The 16983-nt window shown below is 34.9% G+C and overlaps 1 protein-coding gene across 2 annotated transcripts in view; it reads left to right on the plus strand.

The window, feature by feature from the left end:
• The window catches only part of GPR88 (G protein-coupled receptor 88), a 32636-nt gene extending 18168 nt beyond the window's left edge, over window positions 1-14468 (plus strand). The window contains exons 2-4 of one of the 2 annotated variants that reach the window (XM_080602530.1): window positions 102-4202; window positions 13676-13805; window positions 14413-14468. The gene's annotated coding sequence lies outside the window, so the exon portion shown is untranslated. The other variant, XM_080602531.1, reaches the window with a different exon arrangement.
• The last annotated feature ends 2515 nt before the right edge of the window (window positions 14469-16983 follow it).

The raw sequence follows: 16983 nt of genomic DNA on the forward strand, positions 1-16983 counted from the left end.
GTCTCTCTCTCTCTCTCTCTCTCTTTCTCTTCTTCTTGTTCTGCTATAGAAGATTTCAGTTTCAGTATCTCAGAACCTTCTTTCTTTTTTTTTTTTTTCAGGTTTCTGTCTCAGTAGGTGGGGCATTTCCAACAAGATAACCAAAAGAAAGAATAGTAGGAAATCTTAATCAATTTAATTCTACTATTTTTATACTAATGAACTGGCTGGAACGACAGAGCAGGAACTCAGCAGGAAAAGAACAATAGCATGTTTACGCAGTACTGGTGAGTAATATAGGTCTAAATTTGGGAAGGATTTGGAAGCAAGGAGTTTGAGAATTCAGCTAATATTGGAAGTTATAAGAAATGTAAAAAACTTAAATGCCTGCAAATATGCTACAAAATAGTTCATAGTTATTTTACTAGTTAGAGCTACTGGAGAACTCGCAGGCTACGTTCAATGCCAGCTTGGACCATTAGTGGCTTCTGAAAAAGTAAACAGCTGAGTGGTCTTGCTATCTCTAGGTACAAGTGAGGAAATCTTTACAAAGGAGTAAGATTAGCTGTAATTCAAAATGTTGGAAGCTGACTTGGTAAGGTATATTGGAAAAGAACCAATCACATTTAACCTGTGATCTTGAGAGGACTGGAAAAAGACATAAGAACACTTATGGTGACAGAAAATGAGAACCGTCAGCGTAGAACAGAGTCTTTAAAGAAAAGAACAGTTTTTGAAGTTAACCTCTGCAGAGCTGAGAAGAGAAAATAAATATGCAAAGGGAAACTGGATGTGCTGAAACTAGTACATAAAGTTGCAGATGGCTTTATAATTAAGGAGAAAGATAGTCAAACTGAAATCCTGAAAATGAGATGAAGATCTCATTTTTATGAGATCTCATTTTTATGAAGAGCAAGAAGAGATTTAAAATAACTCTTAACTTACTCAGAAAGGAAAAGAAATTTAAAGAGGAGAGCCAGGGTACCTATCGAGACACCTATGCAAGAAATGTTCAGAAGTTTCATATACCTGATGTGAATGTAAATGCTAGCATTTCCAAATGTTTTATCAAAAGAGAATAGCCAATGGGGCTATTGCTGGGAAACTTACATGCTTGGAATCTTTTGAGATCTCCAGAGCGCACAGTTTTGTATGCCTGTTGTAAGTAAATCTTTTTCAGGTTACAAGTAATATAAAATTATCTGATATTAAACAAGCTCAGTTGCGCTCATTTTTTCCATTTTAACTCCCTACTATAACTGTTACATCACACTACATTCCCCAATGGTAGGAATCGCTGTTGAATCTAAATTATGCGTGAGGTTTCTTTCCATAGTTCAAATGTTGTTTTTTCATTGATAAGCTTTCTTAATAGATTCTTCTTGGTCAAAATTAAGACATTCCTATAGGAGCCAGGAAGAACCCATGCAGTGGGCCTGCAGCAGACACTGCTGACTGCCTGACATCTGGCATCTGGATTCTCTGCAAGTACTGGACCATCATATTCTGTTACCTGTAAGTTGCTTCTCATGCAGGCTTCACTGATCTCAGATTTATCATTGTGTTTTATAAGGTGGACTGACACACAGCAAGTTCTTCAGCAGGTCCATTTATAAAAAGGAAGAGAAGAACTTTCAGTGTTTTCCTGGTGTAAATGAAAGACTGCAAGTGTCCTGTTCTGGAGATTAAAATCTCAATATATGCTCAGAGGTGTTATTTCCCTTGAATTCTCTGGAACTTAAATGCATTTAGTACAGAGAAAAAATGCGTATTTCTGGCAAGAGAAACTGCAGTGATCTGGCTTTTGCTTGATGTTCTTTCCTTGTAGAAGTGGATATGTTCGTTGGAAATGGAACAAATGGGTGTCACTTCCCATGCAAAAACCGTCCAAGAGCTGGATACAGCCTAAAGCTGGTTTTTCACTTGCTTGGTTATGACGACTTCTCTTTTTCCTCTGTAATCTCAAATTATTTCCTGATAATCACGGTGATGTTACTGCAGTTCCCATTAGCGTAAGGATTTAAGAATTTTCCTTTTCCTTTCAGCTTATTCAGAGGGTAGTAGATGTACTGATTTGAATATATGTGGATTTATTTTGCCTACACCCACACAGTTGATGTTGAGTACCAAAAAGTGGAAGAAAACTGCCACAGATTAATTTGTTGTTTCTTTCCCCCACCCCATTCTCTGGAACATCTGAACTCTACTGACTTTTAATACCTAATTTACGCACCTGAGTTTTCAGTGTAATAAGTATTTCTTACTACTTTAATTATTCAAAAGATAGTTCTAATTAACTTTAATTTTGATTAAATGAGGCAAGGTTCGGGTAAAAAGATTATTCCTTGTTTTCCAACTCCCCATTCATTCCTACAGTCAATCTGTCTTCTACAGTAAAGGAACTGACAGTTTCTCTGAAAAAGTTATGTGCGAGTGTAAGTAATCTTTAATTCTCTTCTTTTTCTATTTTATAATGTGGATTTGCAACCTTAATGGCATTTTTAATATAACGTCCTTGAAAGTAATTTTTAGTATTGCAGAAATTCCTTCACATTGTATCATTCTGACATAGACTGTGAAAATGCCTTATATTTACAGCCCCACTAGATGCAGCTGTGTTGTTGAACTATGATGTATATTTATTTAGGACTATCCTGAGTATATGCGAACAAGAGCTGAAACATTTTTTTTGTTCTGAAGGGATTGTATATGTTTGGTCACAGCATACACAGTAGTTACGAGGAGATAATACCTCAATTTGGAAATACCTGAGCTTTTTGGTTAAAAAAAAAAAGTTTAAAAAAATAGGTTAAAATTTACAGACTTGCAAGTGTTTTAAGGAACATCTTAAAATGAGTAGTGCGAACAACTATTTATTTTTGGATGCAGGATATTAGAAATTATATTGTAAGAGCAGCATACATACATGAAGCCTGATGGGGGCTTTGCTATAACCAGTCTGTTTTGTACGGAAGTTGCTGAAATACCAGTAATGTGTTTTAAACTCTAATACAAACAAGAACCCGAAACTGTGTTTTCATCTCTACTTGTAAAATAGCTATGTATACAGGCATTCATATGCATAGAGAACAATCATGACTCAAAGCTTAACAGACCGAAACCTTTTATAAAATATCAAATATGATGTTGATTTTCAGATTTTACCCAAGAAATGGTTCTTTAATGACTATTAAGAAAGTTGGTAGTGCTGAAAACATGCGCAGTTCAGTGGATTTATTAAGGGGTGCAGATGCTTTAAAAATAATCTTAATTGCCAGGCAGTTTCTCAAAGCCAAAAAGCCTTTATAGGGAAAAATACAGTAATTCCTATCAGTCAATTTTTACTCACGTACTATAAAGACAGTGAATATGGACTGGTGAGGGTTTGTATGTCAAGATCAAAATTTATTTATTTATTTATTTTCAGGTTGTCTTTGAAGTGCAATAAAGTAGCATAGGTCTAATTTCATGCTATTGCAGCCTGTAATTTGAAAACCATTGCGTGAGAAATTTGAAAAGAAATACACAAATGAAACTGAAAAATTATAGAGCTTTAAAAGTATTGAGACCAATTTTCATAAACTTATTTATTTTACCCAAATACATTTCTGAGATTATTAAAAAGTGCCCTGAGAGCTTAGACATAACTTGGGAAGGACAGTACTTCCTAAATACTTTAGAAAACTGTCTGCTCTCTAGGTTTTGTAAAAGCCTGACTCATTCTCTTTTTATCAAAGAGAGAAAATGGACTAAAACAGGAGATGTACTTTGGAAGGGACCATGAGACAGATTTTGTTTTATTAAGTCATGTCAATACAGAATTTGACTATGTAATTATTTTTTTTTGGTTGTTTCTACATATAGCTATTGATGTGGGAGTTTCTATGAAAGTGTTTTGATCAATAGTCATCTTCACTAGAACAAGTTTGGAAGTACAAAGCATTTCCATTTTTATTACCTGTATTTGATCCATGACTAATTGCTTTTATCCTGTGAGGTTGTGTTTCTGTAAATGTATCTGTATGGTCTTAATGAGCACATTGAAAGTCTGAAGCTAACCCTACAGCTGAATGAAAAAACTCATCAGTAGCTAGGAACTGAGTTCAATTTAATGATGCATTTTTCTTTTTTTGTGTAGCTTTTAAGAATTTTAATTATTGTTATAGCACCTCAGAATATGAAGTACCTCACAGTGAGAATGAGAAGACAGGTCCTTAATTTGGGTAAGTTCATATCAGGTTCTGATCTGGCATGTACTCAATGGTCAATTTGCACAGAATTCACAGCTGCATGAAAGCTTAATTTCAGGGGTTGAAAAGATTTACAAACAGGGCATAGGGGCTGGTGAACTACATGAAGGTGAGGCCTTTTCAGCATTGGTAGCTGAAGTTTTGAAAAACTAGCAAACTGGTTTAAGGTGGGGACTCCTACAGCATCTGCTGTTTTTAACAAAATTTTCTAAAACACCTATGTTTCTGTAACTGTCATATGGATGTTTGGACTTCTTTATTTTTCTCCCCTTTGCTTGCTCAGTATTTTAAGCTTCTGCTGATGTTATCATCAAACTGGCTCTTAACCATTTTTCAAATAGATACCGAAATGTAACAAAAACTTGGAAATTACATTTAGCAAACTTTGGAAAAAAGGTTGCATAGCAGAAGGAGGAATTTAGTTGCACTTCTATCACAGAGTCAGTTCTTAGTACAGCCAGTACAAGGCAAGACTGACTTAAGAAAGAGATTAAAAATTTTTGGTCCTAAATGCTGTACTGAAACCCAAGTCTAAAATGGCTCTGCATCTGGGAACTGGCTGTATGTTAGCTTTATGTATATCCATACCCCATAATTGCAAAGGAATGCAGAAACAATCTCATTGTGAAAGTAGGTTTACAGTAAGTTGACTTGCCCCTAAATGTAACACTCTTCTCTCCTAACTAAAGAAATTCTTAGAAACTGCTCCATTCCACATGCAATGGCCTAGTATGACATTGAAGACTATAAGGTCTTGCAACTTACGTAAATGTTACCTTTTTTTTTTTTTTTAATGTGTAATACGTGTGCTATATATTTACTAAAACCTGTCTTTCTCGTGTTTTATATGAAACAGCTCAACATGAATTGCCTAGAATTCGTCTAGGGACACAGCATAAGCTACATTGCATGTACTTACAGCTCTCCCAAATATTGCTCTCCATACCAGAGGAAAATGCCATTTTCCACTACTGTTGCTCCAATTGTATGTGGCCTGGAAGATTTTTATTCAATAAGGGATGCACAGTAGGGTTGACTAGAGTAGCATCATTTGTGAACTAGGAGTACAAACTGTAGCAGCCTAATGCTGCATAGTAGTAGTTAGTTTCTAATGGTCCTAACAAAATTTATTCTTTTGAAAGACATTTTAAATTTTATTTAGCTGGGTTTTATTGTTTCAAATAAAATGCCTTACCTCTCAGTTCTCCCTAAACGGCTGCATATAAAAAATATTGGAGGGAAAGTTCCAGTGACCTATTGCATTGTTCTAGCATTATTTTTCCGAGCAAAGGCTGCTTGTCTTGGCAATCATTCACAATTCTGAAGTCCTTCCAAAGGAAGATAAGGCTTCATCCTCTTTCAATTGGTCCAAAAAAATAAAAATTCAATGACTAGTGCTAATCCTTGCCAATAACTTTCTGAAGTTATTGCAAATAAATAACTTGCACTGCCTGATTAGTGGCAAGATTTACAGGGCCAATGTGAAGAAAAACTCATGAATGTTTGTATAGCCAAATCACTCTGGTCACATATTTCTCTTTAGAGAAGCAAAGACAAAAATGGTAGTATGACTCAGTTCTCATTCAGGCATATAATACAGTCAATTATCTCCATTATTTTTATTACTGATTACTATGTTATTAACTCTGATGCTCTGCTACGTAACTACTTGATGGGTGTTTATAAAAATGTGACGAGAATGTGAACTCACAAAATGTATAATAATAATATAATGAATAGAATGTATTACACAGGAAGAAATAAAAAAGGATGTTGAAGGCAATTGTGTACATACCTCAGAGAGACAAATTGTGGTCCTGCAGGTGAACACACAACAGTTAAGTCAAAATCAAAACAAGTTATGCATGACTTTTTGTAACTGAGAATGTTTTCCAAATTTTTTAAAGAAAACTAAAATTGAGACAGTTACCTATTTACTTTTATATGGAGCTTATGTACCCTGTAGTGGATACAGTTCTGAAGACTGACAGAATTCAACTTGTACGTATGTTGGTTCAGCATTTTAGATGTCTAGAAGGATTGCAATAAGACTTGGAATGTTGTGTTGCTCTCCTTTCCCTTTAATATTTCAGTTATGTCTTTAACTTTCCTGTGTAGTTCATTCACAGTGAGTATTTTCCATCACAGCTTGAATAGAGGCACACATTTCCACCGAGCTCATAAGACAAAGTCACGTAGGAGTTTCCATTGGAAACAGCAGTGCATGGGCTGCACTTGTAAACAGAGGTACAACCTGGTGATACTGACATTCACCAGTAAAGTGAGAAAAATGTTTATAAATGATCTTACAGTTCAGTAACTGAGATAATTTCAAATATAAGTTCCTTGTCTTATGAAGAATTGGACCAAGAAGTTCATTGTCGTAGTGAGTTGAGTTTCTCTTTTTCCTGTATAATCTCTAAATACTGAAGAGATAAATGCAGATATAGCACTATCTGTAGCACTAGGAGACAAATGATTTATATTTTATGTAGCTTTACTTAAAGATAATTTATAAGAGGCATTTTTGATAGAAATTTGCAGTATGCACATAAATCAATGAGTAAAAACTTACTACAAAAGCAATGATAATACAAGAATATAAATGTGTATTCTTTTGTATATTGTTTTTTAGTATGTATATCAATAATAATTTACTATGTCAGTATATCTGTATATACCTAACAAAATGCAGAACAATTTTAAAATATTAGTACAGGCCATAAAGTTTTGTATTGTAAGGAGTTTTAAACTCTAACTGGGAAAGAATATAATTTCAAAGGAACATAACAGGATGGGATCAAACTGCAGGTATAAACACTTAAATGTAAGTTGGGGAATTTTTTTGCAGTGTAGGAGTCTATATGGTCTATATGTGAACTCTCATAGTTACTCAAATTTGGTAAAACTGGTCTAAATCCTACAGCTAAATGGAATGTATGTAAACCTTACGATTTTTTTTCCTTTCTTTCTGCCTTTCTAGAACTTGATTAAAGGTCAAATATTAATCTCACAACCTAAACACAGGCAAATCCAACATTATAAATATCACAGCATAGGTGAAAAGAGGAAGATTAATTTTCTTATCTGAAGAGTAGCATGCATTGTGCCTTGATAAATGAGCATTCATCTCATTTCCAGTCAAGTGCTTTGCATTTCCTTGAATTAAATAGTCTTTGATTTCAGGTAATGATACTCTCTGATTACATGATACATTTTAGTTGGGAAACTTTCAGGAAGTTTCTTGTTTTTTCCAAAGATAAAATGCTAGATCCTTTTACAAATTTATATGCTCCAATATTTAACACTTTTCATACGTATTGTTCATTCTGCATGGGTTCTGACTCTTTTTTTCATTTTGTGTTTTTTTAATTGCTGAAGAAACAACATTTGCAATAAAATAAGACAACCCAAAGAAGGAAATCATATCTCTAGTAAGGGGGAATACTATTCTGTTCAAATAAGGAAATTACTTAAAGAACTGCATGATAAACTTGGCATGTTATGTGCAGTCCTCATCTTCCACTGAAGTGTGCGCTGTTGATTATTGCTGTATGATAGACAGTGGACCAATCGTAAATGCTGCTGATGTGGCGAACAATGTGTTTCTCAGGCAATTTTGCCAGAGTACTGTATAGTCTTGCGCTTCTGTCCTGAGAGCTATGGGTCTCTCTGTCCAGGTGGCCAACTTTGTCAGGGCAATAAATTGATGTTCTTCTCTGTCCCAGAGGAAGTGTGGAGGAGGGAAAATGGTCTTCCTTCCAAAGGATATTTGCCTTTGCCATAGTGATAGAAAAAGCTGATGAATAAGTCAACCAGGAAAAAAAAAAGGGTCAGAAAACTTATGGCAAAGGAAAAAACAGTGAGAATATTGTATATGTCAGGACTCTGGTTGCCATTTCATAAACAAACTTCTTCCTATTTTTGTGTATTTTACTTGGATATCCTGTTTCTTTCTTTGTCCACTGTGTGACATTTGGATTTCAAAAAGGACTGAATCCGTAGAAAGGTTTTGCATATGATATATTTGGAGAAGGTGGAGTTTCTTCTACTAAAATTCAGAAATGTTTGAAAAGTAATAATAGATGCTACTGAAATGGTAAATGCCATTTTTTCTCTCAAGAAAGAATGGAAAGAAACGCATCAGGGAAAAAAAAAACAGTGGTTCTTACAGTGTATTAGGGATTTACTATTTCCTTCTTGTATTTTGAAATCAATTTTAACATGCATTTCCACATTGTGTTGCAAAGCCAGCTTTCACTTTTTGGATAATGATGTTCTTTGTGACAAAGTTTGCAAACTTTTGTACCACAGCAAAGAGTGCCTTCTAAAGTGCAGCTGTGCTTCATACTTGAGCCTTGGTCTGAGTTGCCTATCATTACAGAAAGTTCCCTGTAAAGTACTTACGAATCTTGTTCCTCTTGACTTCAGTTAAACCAATTGTGGGCAGTGAAATTGCATAGTTTTTTAGACTTTCCAGTTTCTAGTGGTAGTAAATAAGATGCTCTCAATTTTAAGAAATCGGTTAGTAAGACATTATAGAGCTGAAGGGGACAATGCAAAGTCTAGTAGTTAGTTTCTCTAGAAAATTCTTTGTTTGAGTTCATTGGATTTTAGATTAGGTCAGAATGAAGACTCAAGTAAGAAGGTGATGAGCTTAACTTTGGGAAAACTTACCTTCAGAGGTGGATGGCAACAGGCAGCTTTATAGTAGCATGTAGTGCAAAGTCAGCAGGTGGTGAAGCTGCTACCCAGAAGAAGCAGCAGCTTCTTTGAAGTTGGAAGACAGCGACAATTGTTTTTCAAAGCAGAAGTTTGGCAGTCTGTGTGCAAAATTGAGATGCTCAGAAGAGGTCATTTGATGAAGCTTAGTAGCATCCAAAATTCAGTAATGATTGAGACTATTTTGTAGTTGCATGGACAATAAAAGAGTCAAATAAAAGAGTCAATGGAGTTCCATTTCCAGATTTCTTAGACATTTATCAAATTTGTTTCTATGTGTTAATAGGATTTTATTATATCGAATTATACTCCCCAAACTGCATACTAGATGCACAGAAACCATCTCTCTGAGTCCTTATGTAATCAAATGTATCACTTGTGATTCCCCTGTTCTTAGGCTTTTGCCTTTTCATCTGCTTTTGGCCGGTGTCAGAAAGAGATTTTTATCAAGTACATGAACACTTGCAGTGGATCAGTCAAAATTGTATCTAGACAAAATCCTAAGTTTGATAAAACTCAGCGGTGTGTCAAGGTCTCGATAATGTCATCTCTCTCTTCCCTATAAAAATGCACTGAAGAGTACATTCAAACAAGATTTGAATTCCTGAAATATTGTAAATGGGGGAGGAGGAGTGACATCTTGTGTACCAACTATCCCATGCCTACTCTTCATGATTGTTCAAAGGTATAGAGGAATATTGAATTAAATGGAAAAATACTCTTTGTCTTACAAAAGCATATATCTTGGTCAAACATTTTGAAGTAAGATTACATTTCTAGTATATTTGGAACTGTGTAATACAAGAGACAAACGGTATCAGTAGAATTTATAGATGGAAAAGGTTCCTTTTTATGTAAGGAGGTAAAAACCCTAAATATGTCATGTTTCATAATATGAGAATAGGAGACTAAGAATATTCTCTGTAACATTTTCTTCTATCTGAAATGTACATGGTAGCACCATTTGTCCTTCCATTTGAACTACTTGAGAAGATAAAACATTTTTCTTAAAATCTGTGAGATGCTGAGACTAATGATATTTCAGGTAGAGCCTTTTTCCTGATTATCCATTCCCTGTTACACATTTTTTCCTTCCCCCTCTTTTCATAAATATATATATATATATAATTATATCATATTATATCAAATTACATTATCTTATATATATTTTATATTGTTATATATTGTAATTATATTGTAAATTTATATTATTAATTATTATAAAATTCATATATAATTTATATATATAATATATTTACATTTTTTGTTGTGTTTCGTGGAGCAATGTTAAGTGATTCCTGAGCAGAAAGCTGGCATTTGTCAGGAAATATTTTAAGTTCTTGAGTAAAAAGATCTTATGGTATTTGTAAGAATTTATTTTACTGCTCTTTCAAATAGCCTCCCGTTGTGTGGATCCTGGAAATTTTATGAAGAAGTTAATGACAGTATCTGACATTCATGCTTACATTGAGCAGTAAATTTCTCAGAGAAGAGCCTGTGTAATTTATCTCTGTGTAAAGCACTGTTTTTCACTGTCAGGGTGGTAGATTGCATTCCTCTTTAACAGTGAGATTTTAAAGCTGCCTTGGGTTCCTGGGCACTTGCTCCATATTTGTTACGGAAGCACAAAGCTGCTCTCACTTTTACTGAACACTGCTGTGTATTGTAAACAGAGATGTGACAATGCAGGCTATACTCGCTTTCATTCCAGGCTCTTGAAATGCCATGCACTTGACAGAGCTCTCTGAATAATCTAGGCATTTCTCTTTTGAAAGACAGCAAGCAATTAAAGCCCAGATAAAGCTGGAAGTTCTCTATCACATTTCAAGTCCAGCTTCCATAGTTTATCACCTTCAGTGACCTTAAAGAGTAGCTATGAACCTGATATAGATTGGTTATAATGAGATTACCAAGAAATTACAGATGACTTCTTGCTCAGTTTTATGTACTATTTCTTCTAATTAGGTCCTTCCACGATTTTCAGTTATGCACAATGGTTTGTCTTGTAGTTATGTGCCAGAAAGTGCTATTTCCAGTCATATCCAGTAGATAATTACATCAGTGAAAGCACTGAACTCGATTGTCTGAGTTTTGGTCACCTGAAAAAGGGTTGGAAGGGTAAAATGAATCTTAAATGCCTAATTATACCATACAAATCCTGGTAAAAATATGTGAATACCATAGTACAAAATATGTTTATTAAAACATCAATATTTATAAGGAAGCGTAAGAAAATCAAATATCAAGGTAAGTTTATAGGTAATTAGAAAAAAATATATCTTTAAAAAGTATATTATGCAAAATTGATAATTAATTCATATCTACCATAACCCGCAGATCTAGTCTAAATTAATAATTTTTATACTGTGTTGTCTACTCCTTTTAATAACTAAGAAAGCAATATTGGCACTTGTATTAAGATATTAATACGATGATCTAGTAGCTACTGGTAAATTGTTCAGATTAATTCAGTAATTGCTCTTTTCCTGGGTAGTTATGTATTTTTAAAGACGCTGCTTATTTTTCTACCTTGTGATAAATTTGTGTTCATTCTTGTAATCATTTGTATATATGTACATATATCTATATACTATCTATCTATCTATCTGTGTATATATACATATATCTATGTACTTTAGATTCAACCTGAAAAATTGTCCTCCTTTACATTAAATCTGCAAATCTTCTAGTCACCTTGCTTAATAAATTTTATGAATTCCAGTTGGCAGGATAAAAAGATTTTTTTTTTCTAAAATTGTTAGTAATCCTAAATTACGTGCAAACTGTATTTTCTGAACTCATAAGCTATGGCAAGATCCGTAGGCTGACCTTAGAGGTAGAATGAATGTCTCTTCATACCGCAAAATTCAGTATAGTCATGACACAAGACACCTGAGCAATGCACAAGAAAAAAAAAAGTCAGCAGCTGGATCATGGCATGACAGTGGGTAAATCAGTGTAATAAAATGTCAGCTAAAGGGTGATAGTTTTATATCAAATATTTTATTATCAATAATACAGAACTACTAGAGAGTATTTATTTTCAGTGTAAGATAGTTGTGTTGTATTAATTCAAATAGTTTAGGAAACTAAGCATTATATAATTTGCTCAAAATCTTAGTGAATTAACCCTTGAACATGGCCCTGGAAATTCCTGTGCCCTGATGGTCTTACAAATACCAAGTCACGTTGCTGCTTGATGTCTTGAATACAGGAAGACATTACATAGGTGTCTAATTTCAAGATCATGAGCCTACCAGAAGTTAAGTGGATTTGGTCCTCAATCCAGAAGGGGATTCAACACTGCATATGTAACATCTTGATGTCTTACTTATCTTTTAGTAACTGGGCTGCATAGAAATGTTTTATGTTTCCTATTAGGATATTCCAACTTTCAATTGAAAGCCCTCGCTTTAGCTGCTTGGTCCTCTCTGACCCAGTCAGTAGTGTTTGTTTTTTTTTTTATCAGTTAGAGAACTTTTTCCAGAAAAACAGGTGGAGCATTTGTCTGGAGCTCAACTATTGGGAGAGAGGTACTACTGTCTGTTCCTCATGCTGTAGAGTTGGTTATAGTCAGAAATGAAGTCAATGGAGACAAAATATATCCAACTAAAAAGGTTATTTGTTCCTAATGAATCAGTATTCACATGCAATTCTGGGAAATTTCAGGAGGCATCCTTAGTTAAGAAGCATGGGAATGTCAAAAGTCAGACATTTCTCAAGGTAATTCAGCACAGAGCTTTATCATGCTTGACAGCAGTTTCAAACGTGTGTCACATTTCTTAAGTCGCCTTTCTTATCACTAAAGAGTAACATCGTCTGTGATAGGTGACACAACCTTGAAAGTCATTCTTGCTCAGTTGTCTATCTCGGACAACAAGGATTTTGGCTTTGATGTTGTGCCAAGTAATTGTCTTGGAAGGGGAAGTAAATCCGAGGAACTCCCATCTTTCTTACCCTTGCTTGTCTGGGAAAAATCAATTGCTGGTGTTTTTTATTACTTTGCTAATCCTACATTAGCATATTCCTTCCATGAAAGTGTTAATAAGGCGAGTAGCTAGGATGATAGTTAACTCTGGGTGGTGGGGAAGAAAACAGTGTAAGTCATAAAACAGCATATTGTTGGTTTAGGATAGAGCACATTCAAGAACAAAAAGAAAAGATGGAAGTGAAAATCTGGTTGTTTTTTCTTGTTTCTAATTGGAGGGTTGTTTACTATAGAACTTCCAGCCCACCTACAGAGACGGAGAAGTGGCAATATCTAGATCAAAAAAGACTTCCATATGTGCCAGTTAAAAATAAATAAATTGAGCATTCCCCATAATCCTTTCCCATGTGGAAGGTTTGAAAATGATGATTCTTGAATCATGCAATGTCTTTGTGGTACCTATATAATACTTCTATCTGTTAGTGAGGTGGGTGGTCCACTTTGGGACTACAAAGGTAACATTTATATAACACAGTGCAGCAAAAATAACATCTATACAGCTGAACACAGCTCTTCGGAGTAAGAACTATCATAAGAGAATAAAGAATATAGTCTGTGATAGACAAGTTTCAGGATAGATAATCAGTTAGGAGCGGTGCAGCTATAAGTAGTCTGTCTAGGGAGAGTCAAAGTTCTTCATTTGTTTCTGATGTGTCTATTTGGCTTCTGATCCACCTGGTATGATCTGTTACAGAACTTGCTCTCATCATTACCCTTTTTCTTTCTGGCTGTGTAGGGACATACTTGTCCTCATGACTGAAGGACAGAAACGAGACAGGAAGTAGGGAAGTGACTGATCTCCATTTTCCCGTAGTCCAGTATCTACAAGTGCCTTGGAGAGGAGCTGCTGGCAATTAATAATAGAGGTTGGTTGAAAGTGTTCCTCTACCCTCTTCTTGATTGATTTAATATAATGATGTGAAATGCTGGCCTTAACGATGTACACAACAGATTTACTGGTATTGGGATTTCACATGGGGTGTTGGGAGAATTAAGTAACTCAGTTGTATTCATTAAATGTTTTGGTTTACTTTATCTTACCATATCCCAGGTCCTAGCCATTGTCTGCACTTTTACCCAAATTCCGCTTTATTTCTTTAGTCTGACCATTTTGAATTAGTTTTGTCTGAAAAGTTGCAATTCAGTGAGAACAAATGACTTGGATGTATCTCAGTATATTTAGCTCAAAATAGGTCTGAGCTTCAACAGTCACAAAAACATTTTGAAAACTCCAAGGGTGTACTTGAATTTGGTTCTTGATATATACTGGAGTGTATTTCAAAAGGGAAACTTTTTTTTTTTTTTAACATATGTCTTCATGAAGATGATTGGTGCTCAGCTAACCAAACTGATTAAGTTTTACTTACAGTACTTTGCTTAATATTTTAAGGAATATGTGGGTTTAGAGGTTAGCCAACAGTTTCACTTCCAGCCCTGCTGGATCTAAAAAACTTTTTTTTTTTTTCTTTTCAGAAATAAAATTTGGGATTTCCACAGCTTGTCTTTTTGCCAGCAACAACTGAGTAAGAAAAAAAGTAGGGACTTTTCTTTTTAGTAGCTGCTATTTATTTGATGATGAACTTTTTGTTTCTTCTGTGAAGTGAAACAGACAACGCCTCTGAATAGAATAAGATATTAGCTATTTTGTAGTCTATGCAAATTATAACACACTTGTGTTTTTATGTTATCTGATATTTTTTGTGTATTTTGGGTGACTTTAGTTGCTGTGCAGTTAAACTAACCAAACAGGAAGTGTCATAGGTGGTGAGCTGGTGCCTGAGAAAGATAACAAAGGAAATAGATGCATATGTTTTAGTTGCTGTTGGTGCTTTTTAATATGCAGTATTTCAGAAATTCCAGAAAAGGTAAAGAAGCAGATGATAAATCTTTGAGTTGTTTCTTTTTTACCTTTTTTCAACAGATGACAAGTTAGATGTGGAGTACAATTGTAAGGTGTGATGTGGGTTACAGGGTAAGGCGTTGGTGTTCTTTTTGTAACTAGGAACAAAGTTACAATTCCTGAAACAGGCACAATCCTTTAAATAGATCTGCAAGTAGATCCCATCCTTCTCATCCAGAGATGAAAATTATGGGGAGTCAGTGATGCTCTCCTCCCCGTCTTGGGGTTATACAGAAGTTGTACTATTGCCAGGTGACAAGAAAGAAGGTGAAGGGAGTTAAGGAAAGCAAAGGGTCAGGAAAGTACTGGGAACCAAAAAGCCAGTAGGCACTGAGGAAGGAAAAATGGTATATAACCCATATAACAGTCTATTGAGGTTACTGAAAACTGAGAGGCTGAGGCTACCATATTATTACCTGCTGTATAGGTCAGCAGTATTCATATGTGTCCTCCAGGTTCATGTTTTTTCAGTTACTTGATCAAGATATTGAAGATGCTTAGTAATAAACATGCTTGCGTATGTTTCTGTGTTGGGGCCATATATAGAAGTTATTATTCCAGCAGTATGTATTTTTTAGTAGAAATCCCAAATGGTGGCTCTAGATGCAGATATTGTGCTGAAGCAGTACGTAGTATTTTTATTAACTGGCACGGGAAACAGAAAGTGAAATCAGGCCAGTTTCCTTCTAACTCTCTTTTTTTTTTAATCCCCTATGCCAAAAGAGAAGGATTAACCCTCTTGGCTGTAAATCACAAAATCAGTGGTGAAGGTTTTAGGAGACCAGATTCAGCATTACTCTTAGCCTTTCAGCTTTCCCCTAACAGCCTCCTTCACACAGTTCAGGACATCAGAAATGCAGAAAGAGGGCTTGAAATGTTGGATAACTAGCTTCCTGCATAATGCACATTTTGTTCATTATTATATGCTAATTCATTTAAGGCATCAAGAACTTGTGATCTCTCTTTGTCTAGAGGAAATTAAGTGAAGTTTGTTTCTAGCTGTTTAACATGGTTGTAGAAGTATGAATTAAAGCAAATGCTTAGAAAAGTTTTGACATGGCTTTCTTGTCCTACGTTCCAGAAGAAGTCATAAGTAAGTTTCGGTTTCCTGAAGGACATTTGTTTTTTCTGATGCCAGGCCAAAAATGATGTGTTCGGTATTTCCAAACTGCCTTCTGAGACACACATTTGTTTTATCTTGGTTTGTCCACCAAAGCCTGAGAAAAGTCTCTTTTGATTACTAGATCTATTGGGAAAACATGTATTTACATCTGAGTGCTTAATTCTTTCAATCTTTTGTGTCTTTAGTAATATTATTATTATTTTTAATACTGGTTACATTCCAGTGTTCATTATGCTCTGTGTGTCTGAATTTCTTCCAGTTGATCCTATAATGCTTGTGAATCTAGATGCATCCTCTTTTTTTTATCATCAGCATCCTCCTCTGTGCCATTTGAAATGCTAGATTATCTGAACTCTTGTCAACCCCTAAAACTTGTCAGCTGCTTTCTGTCTGTTTTCAGACAGAACAGCCAGTTCTGAAAACAAGCAAACTGGATATCCACTTTCCTATTTGCAAGTTGATGTTGAGGATAGCAGAGACAACAATAAAGTACATTTTAAGAAATGTCTGAATTTCTTGGCAGATCTAGAATCTGAATATGTATTGGCTCATCTTGCTCTTACCTATTCTGTCTGATTAAATTTGATCACTCAGTATAGTAGTCCCTCTGGTAAGGATCCAACTCCAGTAAAGCTAATGGCAGCTGTCCAGTTTAATTTAGTGGGAGCCATATCAGAGTTATTTCCTATTCTGAGTTATCTGATGAAGGGTTTGATTACAGTTTTTCCAGCATGCGGATATGGCCTTCTATGTTTATATCTTCTTGTGTCTAGAAACCGATTTCCCAGAAATAGGGAAATTTTGCCTTTTCTCCCTCAGCTTAGACTATGATTATTTAAGCAATCAAAACAAAATTTTCATCTCTTATTTCTCTCTGGCTGTGATTAAAAAGTATTTATTTGCAACTTAAGTTGGAGAATATAGTTCCCACTTTTTTCTCTGTTCAGATTTTTGTTTACAGGATTTGATAAACAGTACTTCCAGAACAGTCCGTTTCTTGCATTTTCTGAGACTTACGAGA

This window comes from Anser brachyrhynchus, assembly GCF_964034855.1.
Source record: "Anser brachyrhynchus genome assembly, chromosome: 8".
Classification (NCBI taxonomy): domain Eukaryota; kingdom Metazoa; phylum Chordata; class Aves; order Anseriformes; family Anatidae; genus Anser; species Anser brachyrhynchus.